General features: G+C 44.3%; 1 long non-coding RNA gene across 1 annotated transcript; it reads right to left on the bottom strand.

The window, feature by feature from the left end:
• Window positions 1–5,146: 5,146 nt before the first annotated feature.
• LOC121671937 lies at window positions 5,147–8,517 on the bottom strand. The gene is made up of 2 exons (XR_006018678.1): window positions 8,346–8,517; window positions 5,147–6,226 (listed from the first exon to the last, which is right to left on the bottom strand). It is a non-coding gene; the product is annotated as an uncharacterized LOC121671937 (long non-coding RNA).
• Between the last annotated feature and the right edge of the window lie 13,489 nt (window positions 8,518–22,006).

Here is a 22,006-nt window from a genome sequence, read left to right as displayed (position 1 = left end):
AGTGCTTTTAGCACACAGTGAGCTCTGGTGTAGATCTGTGCTACAGTAGCTACACTAGCTCCCTTTCCAGACTCCCAGAAGTCACACTATGGCAGAACACTTTCCTCCAGTTTCAGTACCTTTCATGTGTAGGTTTTATGTGTAGCCGCTCCTGCCCCACACACCTCCAAAACATGGGTTTTGGGGCAGTATTCAACAGCTGGGTTACAGCACAAGGGCAGCCCCTGAGATGATCACACAGGTTCCCTCTGTGAATATGAGTATTTTGAGAATCAACAGTACCTAACCAGGCTGGAGCTTCAGTATTTTCCCGCTTCTTCACATGCCCTTGGTTGAAGTGGCCTGATCCCTGTTAGCATGTGAAATAACCACATGGCTGGGATAAATCAGTAACAGTGTATGCAGAAATAAAACTAATAAATGTATTCAGAACGGCATTTTCTGTTTCTGAGTACACAGGGTTTGTGCAGGACTGCTTGGATATAGATATCATTTACCATACCCAAAAGAACATTTCTCCAGTTACCAGTGTGCTCATCATTCTGTGAGGCATCTATGCAGACTCAGCACCTTGCAGCAGGTCCATGCATACAAAATAGCAGATGTTTTGTTTTGTTTTGTTATTTTATTTACATTTTGTGGGTTTGGGCAAATTTTATCCATATCAGTTTGTATGAATCTACCTGCAGCACAAATTTCTGGGTCCTCCATAACTAGTGCGGGCTAATTCAGCAGGCTACCACTCCCCAGGCCCTACATGTAGTGCTCTGACAACCTGTTTTCTTTGAGATTTCAGGCATTCCAATATTGCGGACCATTAATTGTAGAAATCTCCTGGCTTCTGTTTGAGGAATAAAAACAATTTACTTCAACAGGAGGTAGTCCCTTATGAGATACATCCAGCTGGCCACAGCGGGGATCAGCCTCGTCGTCTTTATGAGCAGGATATGTTCACATGCCAAAGTCAGCAGAAACTACATAGATGACACATCCACACTCTGAAGGTTTGTATTCCCAATAAACCCAAGCAGAAATAAGACAGGATGAGGAGCCAGATCCAACTCAAGCATTTAATTCAAACATTTACATGCCTGAGATCAAACTCTTGGATTATGGATTAAATCCCTAAAACGTTTAGGAAGGCAGGAGCTGCCTGTGAGTTGTGTTTTAGATATGTCTGGGGACGCTTTGTGACATCTGTTGTACAAGCTTGCGTTTGTAAAACTCACATGCAAAACAGTGGGTTTAGACCAAACTGCTGATGTCTGAAATTTTCACTCTGCTTGATATGAGACATTGCCAAATCTCCAGCAGTATCTGTGTCTGGGACTTTTTTACCTCTCATCCCACACACCTTGAGCTGATTTTTACTTGGACAACTTCTTGCTATTTATACTTTGGGAGCCATATATCAAGGAGAAATCTGCTCGGAGGGAGAGGACAGGGATTCTGTCTGTTCTCTGATCCTTAATGCAATTTGCAGCTTGAGGTGATTTAAGTCTTTCTGTTCAAAAAATCTGACATCAGTCATGCACTCTCAGCCAAGTGAGGTTACTCAGGGTTTATAGCATTCTGTTGTGTGACCACTGAATTTGGAGTACTTTTGTTAGGATGATGTTTACTGTTGTGATTTAGGGACACTTGTCTCACCCCTTTTCTTCTAATTTTGTGTCCCCACATCCCTGCATGGAAAGTAGTAGAACAATGAAGCTCAACAGCACTTTTCACCAGACCCTGCTGGTGAAACCGCCCCAGGCCCCCAAGCCACCTTCTCTATATTCTCTTGGGTATTTTTGAACAGCAATGTGCTCCTCACAGGTAATTTCAGAATTTCTGTTGGAGTTTCTCGTAGCCTTGTGGAATGAAACCTGAAGTCCTGACTAAAGAAAGCCTCATAAGGCTCGTGCCTACCTGGTGTTGGGCATGTCCCAACCTTTCCTCTGGCCCCACACAGCTCTAGAGTGACAGCTCTGATGGTACTGCATAGTGCTGGGAGAGAGAGCTCCTTTCAGTGGCACGTGGAGGATACAAAGATATCTCCAGATCATGGCTAGGGGCACTTTCTCCTGGTTTGAGCTAAATGTTAACTGGACTGGACTTCCTCTCTTACCACACTGTTGGGTTTAAGGACAAGCCAGTGTCAGCAGCTGTCCATCACTGAGAGACAGAAAAAGCCAGAATAGGCCCTAAAATGGACCTCTGTGCAGATCTGGCATTTCAGCTCTGAATTCAGTGGGGAACAATTGAGAGCTTCTACATGTTCAGTGGATACAGCATGAAAGAAGGTATCCTAGCACAGGGAACTTTGTGCATTCATCTTTTTTCAAAACTGACTAAAAGGAATTGATATCTTTTGCAGCAGTTTTCCAGCTTTGGGAAATCTTGTGTGATATAATATTCCAGAGGGAAGAAGATATTACACTGTTATTGTTGGGGTCTGGGGTAAGGCTGTTTGTGCCAGTCATGCAAGATACGTCCACGCTGTGCTGCCACAGACAGCTCGCTTGCCACACAAAATCTCGAAAACAAAGGGACTTGAGGTTAGGAGTGGGGAGCTCCATGAAAACCGTAAGTTATGTTGCTTGAAAATAAAGACTGATGATTAAATGTACTATTTTATACATTTTTCACAGGTTGAGTGCCTCTCTTTTCTGTGCTTGCTGTTTTTTAACCTTCCTTGCACACAGCATCACAAATATATGTTAACACTCTTTCCTTTGTACTAGCTAACAAAACATCTTCTCTGAATTCCCCCTCCAGTCTGTGTAGTTACATTCCTCCTTGACTTGGTAGAGCTCCAAGACACTATTCCACAGATAACTTGCCATGCAACCTGTGGCTGTGTGTAAATAAATGTGTATATATAGTGTATGTGGTGTCCTCCATAAAGGCAGAACTACATATTAGAGCTGTTTAGAATCAACAAGGACTTGGTAAATAGATGGGTTTTGCACTTCATTTTCTCTCTCCTCTCTCCATCAGAAAGAGACTAAGTAGAAATGGCTCATTTGAGCAAGGTTCATCCCTGTTGGATCAATTCTTTACTCTGGGAGTTCTGCCTGAAATGCAAGAGAAAGCTCAGACCTGAGGTCATTACATTTGCGTAAATTAGGCAACCATGCAGGAGTAGAGTCTGGCCTGCCAGCACCCAGCAATGGGGGGAGGAGGGGGGCAGTGCCTGCCTGTGGGCACGAGAGCAGGCAGCGTTCTCCCCCGGGCAGGATGAGGCTGGCTGGTGCCCACAGGGAGGTTCAACTCTGCAATACCTTCCCTGTTCCTTTGGGTTTAGAAGCACTGACAGATCTTTTCCTTCCACTTAGAAAAACTCAGTCAATAGTGAAGAGTGAATTCTAAATGTGCACATCCCACATTAACTGTTTTCCAAAGGACTTTAACTATTTGTTTGAAGCCCTGTTACTGCTTTCTGTCACCACCCTTCCCCTTTCCCAATCCTTTGAAAGTTTCCCTGCCTTCACAGCAGATCAAAGCAGCCAGCTCCAGCGCCTGCTCTGTGGTCACCCAGAGGTGTGCAGGGCCGGGGCTGAGCTCAGAGCCCCATCCTGGCCGAGCTGCACAGAGCTGGCTCAGCTGGCTCAGGCCCAGGATGCAGCTTATCTGCCAGCAGAGAAGCCACCCATGGATAATGGAAAGTGACTGCAGCAATGGAACATGTTACAAAACTCCTACTGACTTCAAGGGAGTCGACCGGCAGAAATCACTGCGTACTTACACTAGGGAAGTAATCTGGGACAGTAAATTAATCTCAGCAGTCCTAGCTTCGGGGGTTCTTGAAGCTATTTTGTGCAGTTTTCCTTTGCATGGATTTGTTCACTATTAAATTAGTAAGAATGAAGCCAAACTTCTCTCAAACTGCTGAGCTGTGCTTTGTTTTGGGATTTCCAGAAAAACAGATGAAGCTGGAGTTTAGTCTGACTCCCACCTGGAAGCAGAAACTGGTCCATGTCTGCTGAAAGCCTTGTGACTCTCTGCAAGCTTGAATCCAGCTTGGCCTGTGATCTGTATCTGTGTCCACCTGGCTTCAAGTCTCTTTACAGAAGATCCACCCAGCTGTAGTTCAGGAGTAGAACAAGTCAAGCTTCAGGTATGAGCTGGACCACCCACAATATTAATTGAGCCAAAATGCAAATTTAATAGCCATAATCAGAGAAAACAGTGGAATTTCTGGTTTCCTCTCTAATAAGAGATGTATGAAATTCAGGGAGGATAGAGTACTGTGTCTACATGAGGCAGGGAGCACGCATTTCATAATTTTACTTTTTGCAGTTAAAAATGGGCCCAGCCCAAGCATTTCCAGGGAAGATCAGATTTGTGTCCAGACCCATGTCAGTATTCCATTTTTGAGTGTCAGGAGTACAGAAAACAACATTTTTCTTTTAAAGTTGAATTTCCAGCTGTGGTGCTGTGAGGAGCAGCTCTGTGATGAGCCAGAGAAGAGAGAAGGAACATTTTGAGTTGTTGTGGATTTTCACGCAGCACCAGGAGGAAGTGGGAGAATGCTCTCTTTATAAAGGTGCCTGGGCATGGGGGCAATGGCTTCCTCTCCATGGCTGCAAGGGCTGTCTTGGCTGCAGCATTAGCCGGGCTGCTCCTTAAGAGTTGCCCCTCGCCTTTTTCCTGCCTCCCACAAAAACCTCTCTTGGGGTGACCTCTACACTGGCAGGGAATACAGGCAAGAGAATAGATGCTGCTTTGCCTCTCCCCTGCCTGCTTGGACCAGCACAAGCCCTTGCAGTGCAGTAACTGGTAGGAGATGCGTCTAGAAATGCAGGTGGCCATGAGGGGAGCATGGCCACAGCAGGGACACCATCGCCCGGGTGGGACACTGTCAGGGCAGCCTCAAGTCACCTGAGACAATTCTCAGCTCTGGAGCTGCAGTTTGGCAGACACAGCCCTGCCTGCAAGAGCCATGACAGGCAGCTGCACCGCCATGAGGAGCTGCGTCCCCATCATCACCTCCTGACCGGGCACTCCAGAAGGAAGCCCAGTCAGTCCTTCCTCCTCTGGCCCAACTCAACCCTCTGCACTTCCAGCTTAGAGATTGCCTGGCTCCCTCAGGGCTGCCAAAAGCTCTCTGGCTTTCAGGAGCACAGATGTTGAGTGACCTGACAAAGGAACAACAAATTTGTTATGCCTATTTTATATTTTTATTGGCACTAGAACTTCTGTGACAGGAGAAAGGGAAGGCTGTGCTTCCTAAGAGCCTGAGGAGTGAAGGACACTTGTGCATTGTCACTGGTATGGATGGAATATGGCCACAAGAAGGTCCTTTCTCGCTACATAGAGGCCCTCTAAGCTGTAGAGGAAACAAAATGTGCTCTGCTGGAAACCTCTGCTTGCTTTCACCTGAGAGCTAGCAGCAAGGCAAAGATCACATTCTGCCAGGTCTAGTTTTGCCTCAGCACTGGTAAAAGCTTTATTGCCTGTAGAATCAAATACAGGTTTCAGATTGCTTTCCTTAAAACAGTTTTTTGTCTTCATGCTTCCTTGGCTGCTCTTAAAATGTTGCTGTTGGTCGGATGCACACATTGCAACAAGCATGAAGATTTGTAACCTTCTGTCAGATGAGACACTTTCTTTTCCCTTCCAAAGTTCCCACAGATGATGCTCTGGCTTGTGTTCCCGCACCAGTGAGTCATTTCTCTGTCTACCTTCTGCCTACACACACTCCAGGTGCTGATGCCTCTCTGGGATGTTAAGCATGAAACTGAAGTGATTTGCTGAATTAAGACTACATGAAAGTGTTTCCTTTTTGTTGACTTCTTCAAAGACTTCCCATCTCTTTTTCTTTTTTTTCCCCTCTTGTCTCTCTTACTGTAATCTTTCATCATAGCTACATATTAGCTTGGTTTGCAGACTAAGTTAACTTTCTGTTGACAGCCAGGCCAGAGAGGTGCTTTCAAACATATTTTCCCCCCATCTCTGCAGTGGGAGGGAGTGATGTCAGCTGAGGACCAGGAGGAGGGTATGTGAACTTCTGCAGGGAACGGGCTCATTTGAACAGGGTGGAAAACATATTGTCAGAAGATGAGATTCGAGAACACACTCTTCTGAAGTCTGTGTACTTGAATGGAGGATCTGAAGGAACCATGCCAGTAAGATCCAAACCTGAACACTGGTGCATCTACACCAGTGTCTTAGTTTGGGCCCGGGCCAGTCTCCCAGTGGTCCCCACTTCCTGTGCTTTCTTTTCATTTGTGGAGTGGATCTGGAAGAGATGAACCCAATGCCTTTCAGATGAAACACACACTTAAAACATGCTCTGGGAGCCCACTGTGTACAAACACATGTTCAGTCCATGCTGTGCTCCAGGTAGCACACTGTTCCCATGGGATGGCTGCTGATGGGCCTGAAATTTAGGCTAAAAATAATAAAAAATCAGAGCTTCAACATGGACAAAGGAACAGGGGTCAGTGCTCCACTGTGATCATACTTTGGAAATAAGACCATCTGTATTCAAAATAGAGTGTTTAAAAAAGCTTGTGAAGTGACATATCACTCATGAGAGAGTTGCCAGTACAGACAGAGCTGTCGAGGAGATGCCACATATATTGCATATGAAGTCTTTGTACACATTTTAGAACTGTTTTAGTGTCACTAAACAAAAAACCAAAAACCTATGCAATATATAGATCACAAGTATTTCTATATATTATATGCACTATAATATATATATTATATATATATGCATTCACATATATAAAAATAAGTATTTATATATATTATATGTATAAAATCATCTCCCTGTGTATGTTGTGATTTTGAACATGGTGGATCTATTATTCACTCATGCTAACCTCTATAAGGGAGCACAGAGATTCTGTAACATGTTGTTTCATCCCAGTCCTTGCTTTGTATAAAGAAACAGTAAAATTACTGATGTATAATCTGAAAGAGAATAAATCTTAGTATCTGAAACATAAACTTCGCTACTCCTGCTCTATCTCGTTCTGGAAGACACAGGATCATGAAAAGCAGTTATAGTAGTAAAAGCTTAATTATTCTTTACTAATTACTGGATGAAATACATTAAATGTCAAGGGTGTCTGTAGTAAAAAATTACATAATGTATGATATAATTAAATACACAAAACTATGTTTAAATAGCTGTAAGTGTCTGGCTAAGCCAAATCAACCAAAAAAATCAAAGACAATACTGACAAAGGCCCTCAAGTCACACTGTTGTGTATAAAAGTTTTTCACAGAAATCATGTTAGTTTTAATTACAAACTTTATGGTGGATTAAGGTCTATTTTGTATTCTTATAATTATTCATTTTTATTTCAATGTTAATAAAGCCAATGATAATGTTATTTTGAACAGCTGGCATACTTGTGGGGGTGATAAAAATTAGTTGATCAATGTATAATATTACCTTGTGACATAGATATAGCTATGGATATAATGTTACCTAAAGGCTGTGGGAAGAGCTATCTAAATCTATAGTGTGACTGCTACCACATTTTGTGTCTTCAGAAATTATGTTCTCATGTGGTCACAGCAAAGCATCTCAAATTGGATGTTCTTGATGTCAGCATAACTTAAAAATGTTTGTGCAGTCTGACCAAGGTGTAGGAAAGCCTGAGGCAGAGCAAGAACTTGCAGTGGCTCCAGGTTTGATGGTCAGCTGGAGCTTCTCCCTTCTTGCAGCTCCAGAGAATCTCAGCGTTGCTCTTGCCGACAACTTTTCTCCTAGGTTTCAGGATGAAGCAGACATTACTTACATTAAAGGAGGAACTTACATGGGCAATGCTACTGGACCAAACAGGAGCAGCGTGACTACAATGCTACTGTAATGAAAATACTCAAAAGAAGTGTCATGAATTAAACAACTCTACGTTATTTAATAACACAAACCTTGATTGACTTTTACTACCCACTGACCCACCTAAGTTTTTCATGTCAGGTGTTTTCAGCTGATTCGAGATGAGGAAGCTCAGCCAGCCCAGCCCTCGGGCCGAGGTCGCGGCGGCAGAGCGGCGGCAGCGCGGGCGCGTCCGGCGGCGCTGGGGCAGCAGCAGCAGCAGCAGCAGCAGCCTGGCTGCCGGGGAGCTTTGTTCCTTTGTTCCCCCAGCCCCGCTTCCCCGGCCAGACCAGCCTCCGCGCAGCCTGCTCGTGGCTTTGCTTTTTCTCCCCCTGCTTGCTCACCTGCAGTCTCTGTTCATATTGTTTTATGGTACTTTAGACAACGGGTTTTAACAGCTAAACATAAAAGCCACTGAGAGCATAAACAGGAAACTTGTGTTTAGGTGGGAGTGCCTAGGAATTTTATACTGCTGACCACAGAGGCCATGGGAGAAAGGAAATAGGAAAAACACTGTAAATACCTGGGTGACTAATGACTTGTGCTGTTCATCTGGCTTTTCAGAACACGAAAAGTTCAGCCTTTTCCAGGCAAAACAGAGCAGGGCAGACACAAATTCTCCGGTCAATACTCTCCATTTCCCCCCGCTGCCCGTTTCCCTGCTCGCTTCCACCACGGAAAGCGCCCCGTTCCTACAAAGTCAAATAAACCCACAATAAATTGTCGTCTGGCACTTGAGGCTGCGTGCACTGACGGCCGAGGGAGGGAGTGTGACACGTGAGGGTGCTCGCCTGCTCTCCGCATTCGCACCGTCTAAGAGGATTTAGAATAAAGAAACCAAATTTGCAGCCCCCTGTTTTGTGTTCAGGCAGCAGCTGGAGTTTGGGGGCAGCGTGAGCCTTTGTCCAGCCTGCCTCGCCGGCTCCCGAAAGGGTTGCCATTGTTCCCGAGGGGCCTCCACGGGGCTGCTCCTGTGCCCGCTCCCTTTTATCGCCAGCCGCACGGCTTGGGAGAGGTTTTGTCTTTTGCTGACAGCAGCAGATTTGGCCGATCGGCATCTCCCACGCGACGGCGCTGGGGTAGGATTTCCAAGTTGGCCATCTGCGCGGGGGGACTGGCAGAGTGGGGCGTTTTGGCGACCGGGCGATTCTCCTGCGGGGGCCACTGCTGCTGGTGAAACCACGACATTTGGTCACCTTCACCGGGCGTGCGGGGTCCGGTTTCACTCCAAAGCTGGGGCGGTTTCTCACACTGAGAGTGTGACCCGGCAGAGGAGGGATGAAGGCAGATGAGGGTGCTCCCCCAGGTCACGTTTCTGGAGCGGAGCATCAGCCCTGCGGGAGGAGCCGGGCCCTTCAGCACGTGCAGCCCCCTGGGAACCCCAGGAGCCCACCCGCAGCTCTGGCCAGCACTTGCCTCAGTTTCCCGGGGAGCTCAGCCCGAAGGGTTGGTGCTGCCGGAAGGGCAGGGCAATGTGGGCTCCAGCAGCACGATGGAGGGAGCCCCTCTGGTGTCCTTTATTCAGCCCTTGCTGCTTCTCTCTCCCACAGCACAAAAACTGATAAAGAACAACTAGTCCTCTTTTCATCAAGCTCCCATAAAAAACCAATAATCTGCAGGTAATACCAATGTGCCCAGGCTGCTTCAGAGAAGGACCAGCACAGCTGGGGATGTCAGCCCTGGAGCAGCAGCTGGATCTTGCTGAAATCAAGTGTGTTACTAAACAGGGGTGGAATTTCACTCATGGAAAGTTAAGCACATCTGTAAATATTTCTCTGAATCCAGGCCGGGGTTTCATCCACAATGAACTTGTCCTTTGATTGCTGAATTGATACGATAAGCCATGGCAATGTTTAGCAGGGCACTGGGGAGGACAGCTTTGTTGATAGCCAGGCGTGATCACTTCCAGACTGTGCAAGCACTGAATTTTATTGACAGAGATGCATGTATACACTCGTATGTATATGTTACTTGAAGTTTACACATACCTATAGTTATAAACGGTTGTAGATAGAAAGTGACTCTAGTTTATCATAACATAGTTACTTGTTCCTATGCAGTTATAAAAATATGTAGTGAAGGTTGCTGTGATCATAAAACAGACCCCCCTCCCCCCCCTTTTTTCTTTTTCTCTCATTAATATTATAGCAATAAAAGATGCTGGGCTCTCTAAAATCTCCTCTTTTCCGAAGGGCAGCCACAGACCAAGAAAACAGCAGTGCAAACTGTCCAACACTACAACTCCAACCTCATCCGGAGGGCCTGCTCAGACGCTGTCCTCTCAGCTGGCAGTGCCTCACCGGCAGCAAGCACACAACCTCACCGCAGTCCAAGGAAATCGCTGGATGCTTCTCGGGAAGGTGAAAAACGCTCTGCTGAGCGACAGCTCCAGCGCAAAAGCCACCGAGGGACTCAGAAGTATCTGTATTGCAATGGCGAAGTTCAGCCCCCCCGCCACAGCTCGTGCAGTGCGGGTGCCTTGAGGTCCTTGCACGCTGCCTGGGAGGAATCGCAGTGCTCGGAGCCCAGCAGGGCACACATGGCTAATTGGGGTGGGAAGGACAGCGCTCCTTCTTCTGAGCTGACTGCCTAAGCCAGCTCCCACACAACGACCCTGAAGCTGTGTCCTGAAGACTGTAGTGGCCAAAGCATTTCTCAGGGTTTTACTGCTAAATCCCTTCTCCCGCACAATACTGAAAAGGGGCTCTGACCCAAGACTCTTTTCGTTTAAATACCCGAGCTGCCAAGCTACAGATTTTCAGGGATTCCTTTTGAAACTCTTCCACTTCGTACAAAGCGATTAAATATTCATTGGCACGGGGACTGAGAGCCGGCCTCCTGGATGAGCACCCCCACCCCAAGCTGCAGAGCCCTTTTCATTCCCATCCTCTGAATATTTAATCAGCTCATACAAAGCAGAGCGGCTTCAGCAGGGGAGCCTGGGAGAGACCCGGCAGTGAGACCCGCTGCTCAGAGTGCACGGCAGAGACACCCGATCCCAGGCGCCTGCTCCAAAGCAGGCAGATGAAGGATTTGAGCACTCGGTTCAGCATAGCTGTGAGCGTGTTAGCTATTCACAGCAGAGGATGTGACACTTCCTTTCTCTTCTCTCCCCCACCCCGTCTTTTATTCCACTTAGATGTGGTTTAACCACCTCAGAGTCCAGCAGGAAGACAGGATGAGGAATGCTTAGTTTGTGTCCTGAAAACTGTACAAAATGAATGGATGAAAATTTGATGAGAAGTTTTTCAGCCATTCAAGCACCTCACTTAATAATTCAGATGTTTGATTTTCTTCTTCAGTATGCAGTAAGGATTAATGCACTTTGAAGATGATATAGAAACTTTAGTTTCCAGGAGAAAAGCCTCAGATTTAAAAAGAAATCCCACACAGGAGTATGACATTATGTGAGCTTCTATCCTCCTGATTCTCTTAACTGATGACTGGGACAGGCTTTGCACTGAAATTTCAGCATAGAGAGATCTTTTGCAGCCTACCTCTAATAAACAAAGTTCGCAGCGGAAATGCTGACAGGCTGTGATCAAAGCAGCACCCTCAGGTGTTGCTGTGATATACTGCTTGCTTACTAAAACACAGCAGTTCAAACAGCCTGGCTGTATTTAATTGGTATGTATAGTATTTCCAACTCAGGGAGCTCAACACCGAAGAAGGTTTCTCTTAGATCTTTCACTCTGCCATTGTTCTGCTATTTGCTCAGAAGAAAGACATTTAGGAGACCAAGTTTTGGTTTGCATCTGGAACAAGGACCGTAGGACTATTCATAACATTGCCTTGAACTTTATAAGAGGCTACCCTGTGAGCACTCCTCTGCTGTTTCCACTCAGAAGTCCATGCTGTCCTCTCCACATTTGTGGGGAGCAGCTCTTCCCCAGTGATGACTGAAGATCTTTACTTCAGTCACATCAACTGCATATGCAAAAAACTGACACTGTCAGTACATCGTAATGTAGTTTTAGCATCTTTAAAGTATTAGAAAAAGAGAAAAACATCCAGAGGATGAATTCTTGGATTTACCAGTCACCATCCAGGACTTCCTAGTGTCTGGAGCAGTGCTTGGCTCCATACTCAAAGTTCACAACTCATCCTCTGAAATTCAGATGTGTGTCTAAAACTTTGGCCTGGCCTGACCTATGAGATATAGGCTCAAATACTCTCAAGAAAGAGTATTTTTTTTCTTGCCCAGTTCTCTCACAACCTCTGCCACAGTCCCAGATCCTGGCTCTCAGTCTCAGTCTTCTTACCCGAGGAGTCCAGACCTCCACCACTGTCATTTCCTCCCTCTTTGGTCAGTGAATTCCCGCTTCTAATCAGTTTATACTTCTTGGTTCCACCATCTGTTTGTTGTTTTCCTTTAGTCAAGTTTTTTGCCTTCTTTCCAGCTGCTCCAAAGAATTCCTTGTTTACACTGCATCAGTTCTGGCAGGGATGTTTCCTCCCATCCCCGACTTTTACTTTGAGCATCCAAAGTCGGAGAAATCCACTTGCTTTGACTTTGGATGGAGTACATTCAGCCCAGGGTAAAGATAATGCACATACCAGCTTTGTGCCAGGCAGGAGCTGTGAGGGGATAGAACATGTGCAGTCACTCTCCGTGGACAAACAACATCTTCTTTTATCCACTCCAGCAGCCCTGAGAAACTTGCATGTGTGCCTTAAAGATGGGATGCATGGAGATATTAATTCCTAAATTAAAATGTCTCTACTTAGCATGGGCAAAGTAGGTTTTATTCCAAAAGTTTTTAACTGGACCTAAATGAGAGACTTCTATAAAAACAGCATCAGGCATTTCCCAACAGAAAAGGCCACTTTGCTCCACTCCTGCATTTTGAGTCACTGCTACAAACTTCTGAGAAACTGGGCCTTTTTGAAAAAAAGGTTTGTTATAATTTTTTTGGTAATATGAACAAACCAAAATATTTTCTCAATTCTTGTTCCCAGAATCTGCTAAACTGTTTTGATAAAATTTTTTCCAAAAATTCCGCCTTAGGCATACACCTGGAATATAAAGTATCATCCCAAATAGTTAAAACTTGACAGTGTCTCAAAATGTGATTTTATAATAGGAAATATTGTGCAAATATCATATCATGCACTATTAGCCCCACCTATTAAAAATATTTCCTTATGTGTAGCAAAGAGGCTTACACAAACCAGCACTTGCAGATGTAGTCACTATTTCCTAGTGTGCAATACCTTAGTAATTTTGACTTTTTCAAAATTACTGAGTGCAACAAGATAACATTAATGAAATAATCCCTTGGTGAATTTATTCTTTTAAATAAAAGCTTGCTTTGAATTATGCTGTAAAAATGTATCTTTAAATCAACTAATTTCCATTTAATTACATGGATATTAGTTAAAACCAGCTGAGTGGACTTTTTAATTTTTAATTGTGAAAGTTCTTTCCCAGTCTGAACTCTTCTATGCCAAGTTTCTGCATTGAGCACATTTTTACGGTCTAGTTATAAACCCTAGAAAAACAACATTTATAGGAAATGTTGACACAACCTTGAATAAAGTGGTGCTAGCTGACACCTCTATATTTTCAATTTGGGGATTTCTACTGGGAAAATATAAATGCTAATGCAGTAAAGGAAGCCAACTATAATAAAACCCCCATAGTCTTCCTGTTCACCCCACGAAGACCTACTTCAAAAAGCACCAACTCAGACTGGAGATGAGTTGAAGTTAACTGCATTCCTCTGAGGGTACTAAAAATTACCTGCAGGTAGTTCAGCCTTACAGTTACTTGCAAGACTTCAGTTTAGCCAAAACCACATGAATATCCATTAGAAAAAAAAAAGTGAAAAGAAAATGAAGATGTGCATAAGCTCAAAAAAAGGGTGCTAGTCCATGTATTATCCTTCCTAGCACAACATGAAAAGAGGAAAATAGACTTCACAGATTCTAGTGAAACAAATGCACGTGCACACAGGGAAAAAAATATAGAAATGGAAAGTGAAAAGTGAAGTTAGCCTTCCTACCTGTATCTTTTAATTCTGGCTCACCTAAAATGAATGAATGAAGGAAGGGCAGGGGCCCCTGCTTAGCCTTATTTTTAAAGGTGTTTGAAAAGATTCATGAGCAAACATCAGGGTGATTTTCAGGACAGCTTCTGAGTCTTGGTGACAGAGATTTTAAAGTGTTAGGTAGCTGATCCTGCTTCAAGAATAAAACCCAATCATGTTGGTAATACAATGGAAGTTACACTGTTGGAGGGAGGATGTTGGAGGGAAAAGGTGGTAATTTCAGAATTTTAATATGAAATTCAGAATAAAACCCAAATGATATTGTTTAAGGGCAAATTGTGCTAGCCTGGTTGCCTTCTGTGATCAGATGTCTGGCTCTGTACATGAGGGGAATACAATGGACGGCATTTCCCTTGATTTAAGCAATTGTTCAGAGATTATTTCTCATAACATCCTTGTAGCCAAACTGGGGAGATATGGACTAGATGGCTGGACTTGAAGATCTGTGATAAATTGACTGAATTTTCAGGCTCAAAGAAAATTAACCAATGGTTCAGAGTAACTGGTAACCAGTTTAATAGTTTACTGTATTTAACAGTGGGGCTGATGCTGTTTAATGTATTACTTAGTCTCTTGGACAATAATCTGTAAAGCACTTTCAGCATTATAGATACACATATGTCTGTATCTATATAGATATATAATGCACTCACATATTTGCAGATAATATCAAACTGGGGAGAGGGGTCACTATTCTGGAGGCCAGAGCTGCCATTCAGGAGGACATCAACAGGGTGGAGAAATGGGCATTGAGAAAACTCTTGCAGTTCAACAAAGGAAAGCACAAAAGCTGCACCTGGGCTGAATTAACCCAACACAGGAGAACAGCTGGACTTGCGCTGGCTCTCCAGGAAAGGAGGTGGCAGTCTTGGTGAACAACAGGTTAAACAAGTCAGTAGTGTGCCTCTGCATACTGGGCTGTAACAGGAAGGGTAAAGCCAATGGGTCAGAGGAAGGGACTATTCTCCTCCCCTTGACAATCATGAGACCTTGTATGAAATAATGTGTCCAGCATGGGATCCCCTGGTGCAAGAAAAATACTGATATATGGTAGAGTACAGAAGAAGGCCAGCAAGATGCTCAAGGGGCTGAAGCAAGAGACAATAAAGTGAGGTTGAGAGAACTGGCTTTGCTGAGCCTGGGGATGAAAAGGATCAGGAGAAATCTCACTGTTGTTTTCAGTTACCTAGGGAATGGTTGCAGAGAAGATGGGACTGACTCTTTCTGAAGCTGCATAGCAGAAAGATAACAGGCAAGACAAATCTAAGAATGGCAAATTCCAGTTGGACATGTGGGAGAAAAAAATCCCAGTGAGAATAGCTGAACAATGGCCAGGTTGCCCAAAGAGATTGTGATAGCTATTCTTAGAGATACTCAAACCTCAGCTGGGCAGGTTAACCATGCTTTGAAGAGCGGTTGGGCAAGGTGATATCCAGAAGACCCTTTCAACCTGAATGATTCTGTTACCATTTGCTATTTATAAATCTTCCTGACTTGCCAGTTCAAGGGGTAGCTGGGATAATCAAGACTTTCCAATGTCACTTCTGGCATTGACTTGCTCAGTGGAAAAGGAGCAAGTGGGAATGGTGACACACTGAGCAGCAGCCTGCTGGCTTTTAGATGCCATTCAGATTTCTCCTTTAGACAAACTGTCTGCTGATAGAGCTGGATACTTGCCTGTCTTTGAGTGCCCAGCTATGGTGATGCGATACCTTTATTGTATTTTTATATAAGTTTTCTGTACCCCAATGGTTCATCCCTACCTTCCCCACTCCTATTCCCAGTTGGTTTCCCCCACACCCAAGCCTCTCCCCCGGTGCTCCCTACATGGTTGTTCTCCTCCCCTTGTTCTAGCTCTTTCCCTATCAATCACCCAAACCCCTCCTGTTGTTCCCGAAGGTCCAGTGTCCATCATCTGAAACCTCCCCATCAATCCCCCGAGACCCTACCCCTCTAGATACCGCCCCCTTTGGAAATCCCCTAAACCTCGACGCCCCATTGGGGCATGTGATCCCTTTCCTTCCTCCCCTTGAGGCTATTGGCCCAAGGAAATGTCTATCCTCATCCGTATCCCTCCCTCAGAGATTTCTATTGGTCCCCAGTTAAGCCATCCCCATTGTAACACCTCCCTGTATAAGAGGTTCCCTGGAGTTGCTCGAGGCTTGTCTCCTGGGGGTTGCTGCCGATAAGCTTGGATTATCCCGTGTGGCAAGCCTCCTTTCTGCTTTTGATCCTCTCCCTCGTTGGGACTGGTGACAGCCACTGTGCCTGGAGGTTCAGCTCCCTTGGGCAGAGCTGAGCTCCTGAGGAGCAGCTTTAAAGCCGAGAGCCTCCAGCTGCTCCCCACTCCTGTCGCACACCGCAGGAGCTGGCCTGGGCAGTGGTCTGTGGCGGTCACTGTGACAGCTGGCGCCCAATGTGGGGCCTCCCTGAGGGTCCGAGACCCCACGGAAAGGATCGTTTTTCGAGATCCATTGGCACATCAGCACCCCGGTGGAAGCAGACCCATTTTTGTCGGGTGGCGCTCCCGGGGACGGACACGGTAGTCCCTCAGCGCCAGGGGGATCGTGTCCAGGGAGAGAGACCCTGCCTGCAGTACCTTTGTCCAGTGGAGCAAGTGGTGAGTATCCGTGTTGGCCAGGGGATCAGAGTGGGGCCATAGTGTGTGTGGAGGGGTGAGTGTGTGTGAACCCCTGAGTGCTCCCGGACCCTTCCTTTTATGGTCTTTTAAGTTTTAACCATGCTTTGAAGAGCGGTTGGGCAAGGTGATATCCAGAAGACCCTTTCAACCTGAATGATTCTGTTACCATTTGCTATTTATAAATCTTCCTGACTTGCCAGTTCAAGGGGTGGCTGGGATAATCAAGACTTTCAATGTCACTTCTGGCATTGACTTGCTCAGTGGAAAAGGAGCAAGTGGGAATGGTGACACACTGAGCAGCAGCCTGCTGGCTTTTAGATGCCATTCAGATTTCTCCTTTAGACAAACTGTCTGCTGATAGAGCTGGATACTTGCCTGTCTTTGAGTGCCCAGCCTTATCTGTTTTTAAGGAAAGGCACGCTGAACACTCTAGCAATATTAGAAAGTATTGGCCTGAGTTTTTCTTTAGTTGCTATCATACCTAACCTTCACCTCTTTAGAGGCAAACACTAAAAAGTTATGTAAAAAGCCAAACTGAATCATCCTGGTAAATAACACTGACCTTGTCTTAGACCTGAAATGACCTACCCTTATATAGCTGTAACCCACTCCACTTAATGCAGTTAACAAACTGTAGTCCTTTGATTCAGTGAGACACTTGCTGCTTTTACCATTACTTTTGTCTTGTCTAATTGTCTATTAAGAAGGTAATTTGGGTTACACCCCAATGAAAACCAGACCTACCTAACCTTCTGCAGCTCCCAAGAGACCTTTCATTGAGGTATCTCTGCGAGCAGAAGAGCTTTGGATGATAGGGGTTTTTTTTTAACCTCGCTAACATTTCATCCATTCTGGCAGCAATTTATATCATTTCTGCCTGCTGCCTCCTTCTTCTTCTGTTTTCCCCCATAGGTTTCACAAGATATCACAGTAACCTTGGCAAAAATGTGAAGTCTACTTTAAGGTTAATGCTAAACTTCTGTAGTACATTATTTTAAGGTTTAAAAGAAAGATAGTAAGTTCCAGTATGTACCTGTCAGTACTAAATGATTGTTCATTTCCTGTGAATTGGGAATAAAGTAATAACATACATCTGGCGAGCTAAAACATGTTGCTTATTTCTTTTTCTTCTCTGAGCCATATCCTTTACCAGCTGTGAGACATCACCATGCAGAATCTCCAAATACCTTTGAGAAAAATTAAAACAAAGGAACAGTGGGCTGGAAGGGACCCCCTGTGTCTTGGAGCCCAGTCCCCTGCTAGCCCCAGGCCACATCACACAATGCCTTTCCTCAGCTGTTCGCACTCCATCTGACAACCCCTCTTGTGCCCCCATACTTGCATTGGAAGTCTGCTCTCTCCAGCATTGACTGCTCAACTGGCTACATATTGTCTTTCAGTTTCCAGTTAAAATACATTCATGGGCAGTTTATGCCCATTTGTTCTTGTGCCAACTCTGTGCTTATCTTCAAAAGATCTTTTCCTTCCTTGATGTTTAACCTCCCAGTGTATTTATAGAAAGCAATGACATTCTGTATCAGCTTTTGTTTTGCTACACTAAATATGTCAAGCTCTTCTGGCCTCCTTATGCAAAGTAGAATTTCCATTCCCTCCCATTACAACTTCACTGCCCTTGTTCCCAAGTCATTTTTTGGCCCAGGGGGTTGTTGCTGGACACACTGATCCTGAAAATGTTTCATCAACTTATTTTATTAGTTGCTAACCATTTTCTTGTGTGAATCAAGCCAGAAGATGACATGGTAAAAGGATATACATCACTAAATGTACTAAATACATTGAGAAAAATCCAATTACAGACTCCTTTCCCTTTGTTAATGTAGTATTTCTAAATGTTAGGTGTTTGTGGGCTTTGCAAGACAGTGGAACTCTGATAACGGATCATGAAGCACATGTTAGAGCCTAGAAAAGGAGGTTGAGGTATGAAAACAACAGCCATGGAAACACAGTGATTAGAATAAAAAGAGTCCAAGGGAGAGGTGAAGTAGGATTTATTACTGCACTGCAATGGATGATAAAGGAGGTGATTAGAAATTAACTGTCAAATTCAATTTGTTAAACTCTTCTGGCCAGACAAATACTTGAAACATAAAAATACATATTTACAAGAATAAAAACCTCAGCTTGGGGCATTCTCCCATCTTTCATTTGAAAGCATAAAGGATGGCAACTGAAGTAATTTTTTATGCTATAAATACTGTTTGCTTTCTGTGTATCTCCAAGTCAGAACAAGAGAAGAATGTAACCAGCATGATTAAGTGGAGGACAGAAGATCCTCTGCATTTTTCTCTACATGCACTCAGTCTTCTTAGCTCTTGAGCAACTTAATGTAAAAGTTTAAATTTTATGTTCTCATTGTTCATTTCCAAGGCGTGACCTGAATAAAATCCCTGGGGGAAAAAACCTCACAAAAGAAAAGGTCTTATTGATTGAATGTTAGTATATAGTCTTTTATGGAATATAATTTCAATGCACATATTGCTTATCATGATACTGAAATAACAAATTTCTTCAGTCTTTCGCAGCAGTTCCCAAAATTTAGTGTCACTTTCACGGTTTCTGCCAGCACTGAGCTATGCCCCAGTAGAGTAATTTTCTTTAGTATAATACACCACATAAATATCATAGTTTTATCTGATGGCAGTGAATCTCAGAGGCAAGCAGTTCTTTTCGCAGCTCTTTCATATTATATTCATAAAGGCATGAGGGCAGCTTGGATCATTAAACATGAAGCTGAATGGCAGCATTTGGAAGAGACCTGAATGGGGACCTCCCTGCTGGATTAAATGTAATGTTCTCCTTGCAGAAAATGGCTAACTTGGCTGCAGGCAGGAGGTGAGCTCCACTGCTCTCTGCGTTCCCAGGGAGGAGAAGTTGTGGTTTGTGCAATTTTGCTTTATGTAGGAAGCAGATTCCCAGTCATTGTTCAGCTGCAGTTGCATTAGGCAAAGTCTTTGTACCTCTTCTGCCCTTTGCGGTTCTCTAGACACGTGAGCGTCGTCCTTCTGCATGCAAATTTCTGTGTGTTTTGAAGATATTTTTCCTCTGTGACCTGCCTATTGGAACCACTGAGGCTCAGATTACAGTGGTATTCAATAGATATTAAGCACACACTGGTACTTTTTCAGGCAGGAATGACCTCTTGAATTTGGAGCTGTAAAATGCAGCTACCGTGTTTACTCAGTTAGTGGACAAATTGTGCTTCCCAGGTCTCATATTCTCAGGTTGGTTGTAAACCTTTTTGTTTTGCTTATACCACGTTCTGGGACTCAAATTGGATACCCTCCTGGGGTCTCTGCCAGTATGAGACTCTCTTGAAAAACAGGACTTGATTGGGCCCTAGTTTTGCATCGGTCACCCCTCCAAATCTCCATATCAGCTGAAGCACAATGTCTGATAATGGAGAAAACTCAGCTGCAGTGTAACAGAGTTACTACAGGAGATCGTCCTTTTTTTATTCTAATATCTTTAAATGAGTCTATTTCAGGAATTGAGAATAATTCTCTTGGAGCAATGAAGTTTATATAGCCAACATAAACAAACCTACGTCTGCTTCATGCCAGGCGAGGAGAGAGGGGGAGATATTTCCTTTGCTACCAACATAGGCTCTTTTGCTTGAGTAGTATTTTTGGCAGATGGTACCATATTTAACTTCCCACAATGGCACTGTTTATTTAAGGCCAATATAAAACATCCCTGGCCCTTCTCTTAGATTTTTCAGTCCCTTGCTTGACTTTCATGTATCCTTTTAAGCACATTTTTTATGGTGCCTTTGGAATCACTGCTCAGTGCCTTTAAATAAAATACTTCCAAACAACAAGAACTTCATCTTAGCAGGGTGAGAAAATAAGCTGTACATGGGCCACTGCTCATGGATTTCACTACTTTCTGCTCTCAACAGTAGTTCAGAGGAACAAATAACTGCCAGACTAGAGGTACTAGCCAAGTACCTCGCCACCAACAAAGATCAGTTGTGATTATTTAGAGAAGAGTGTAAAAAATGAGTAGTGGTACTTTGCCTAATACGCACTTGAGTTCCTGATAATCATTTTGTCCAAGGCTACACTGTTTTGTTTTATCAGGCTGACCGAGAGGAAATTTAATTCCAGTTTTTGCACTCTAACTATTTGTGGTATAGAAAATATATTTGCAGCTGTAAATTTTTCCCAGATTTGCATTTGGTTTTAAATCAAAAGCAAAAACGTAGCTGCAAACCTGAGTTTCAAATCCTTGTAAGAAGTTTACTAGGTCCTTAGGGACAACGGCTTATGGTCAGCCCAACAGCCTGTGCTTTTTACAGAACATGGTTACTTTTCACCCCTGATTTCAGGCAGAAGCCTCCTTTTCTACATGAGTGCAGTGGCACCATTTCTGTTTGTACCCATGATATCTCAGTTACCGGTCTCTGGCTTCACATGTGCCAGAGCAGAGCTGTGCTCCAGCCAAAGCCACTGCCTAAAAATATCCATCTGCTAACCAAGCTGCCACAGGTCCTGATGAGCCACCATGGGCTGCCTGCCACGAGGCACTGTGGCAACAGCCACAGGACACCTCAGTCCAGGAGCACCCTGCTGCTTTGGAGCTGGACAGCTTGAGCAGTCAGCACTTCCCAGCCTGGCAGGGACAGCTGGGGAATGTCATCTTCAGAATTCTTGCCTATTCAAGAAAATGGGTTAGAAATGGCTTTATAGTGGCCTACTCACATCCTAATTTTTCTCCCAGATGTGTTATTTCTGCTTAACTATTTACTGTTGGTATTTTGGTAAACCCCTGGATACTCAGAGTTTCTGGTCATGCTTTTCTACTGCCTTCCCCAGGTAAAAATATCACCTAATACTTCAATACCCTTTAATACCACCACCATTGTTTTTTCCCTGTGTTTTCCTGTGAAATACTGTGGGTGCCAAACACAACCGAAACAGCCATCTGCAGGAACAGTGTCTCCCAGAGGACGTGCAGAATGTGCACAAACATGTGCTCTGTGTTCCTAAGGATACCTGCCAGAATCCTGCTGATGCACCAAGCATAGGAAAATATTTGGCACAAGCCATGTCTCCAAAGATTTCTCTCCTTGTAGGTAGTGGAAAGTATTCCTTTCTTAACATACTTACTTCATTTTTCTTTTTGGGTTCTCTCTATATAAGTGAATGCTTGTATTGTTCCCTGCTGTGGTGTCCAACAAGCACAGCCACTCATGGTTTCTCAGATCTCTCAGAGCACTTATCCAGTCTCATTTGAGCTCCTGCCTCAAGGTGAGTGGTATGAACTGTTGTTACGCTGCATTCTCCCTGCTCTGTCCTGTTCTTCTGAGGGTTTGTTTTTTCCTCAGAAGACCTCCCCTAATTATTTTTCAATTTTTTAAGTCCTTGGGCTTCCCAACAAATGCATCTTCTTAAAGGTACTAAGATTTTTTAACTCATTAATGGATACTGCCTTCACCAGATACTCATGAATTGTGCTGAGGTGGTGGCATGA

This window comes from Corvus kubaryi, unplaced genomic scaffold (assembly GCF_017639235.1).
Source record: "Corvus kubaryi isolate FWS band 111438036 unplaced genomic scaffold, C.kubaryi_AGA036_p1.0 37398, whole genome shotgun sequence".
Classification (NCBI taxonomy): domain Eukaryota; kingdom Metazoa; phylum Chordata; class Aves; order Passeriformes; family Corvidae; genus Corvus; species Corvus kubaryi.
This window is presented reverse-complemented; position numbering and strand designations above follow the sequence as displayed.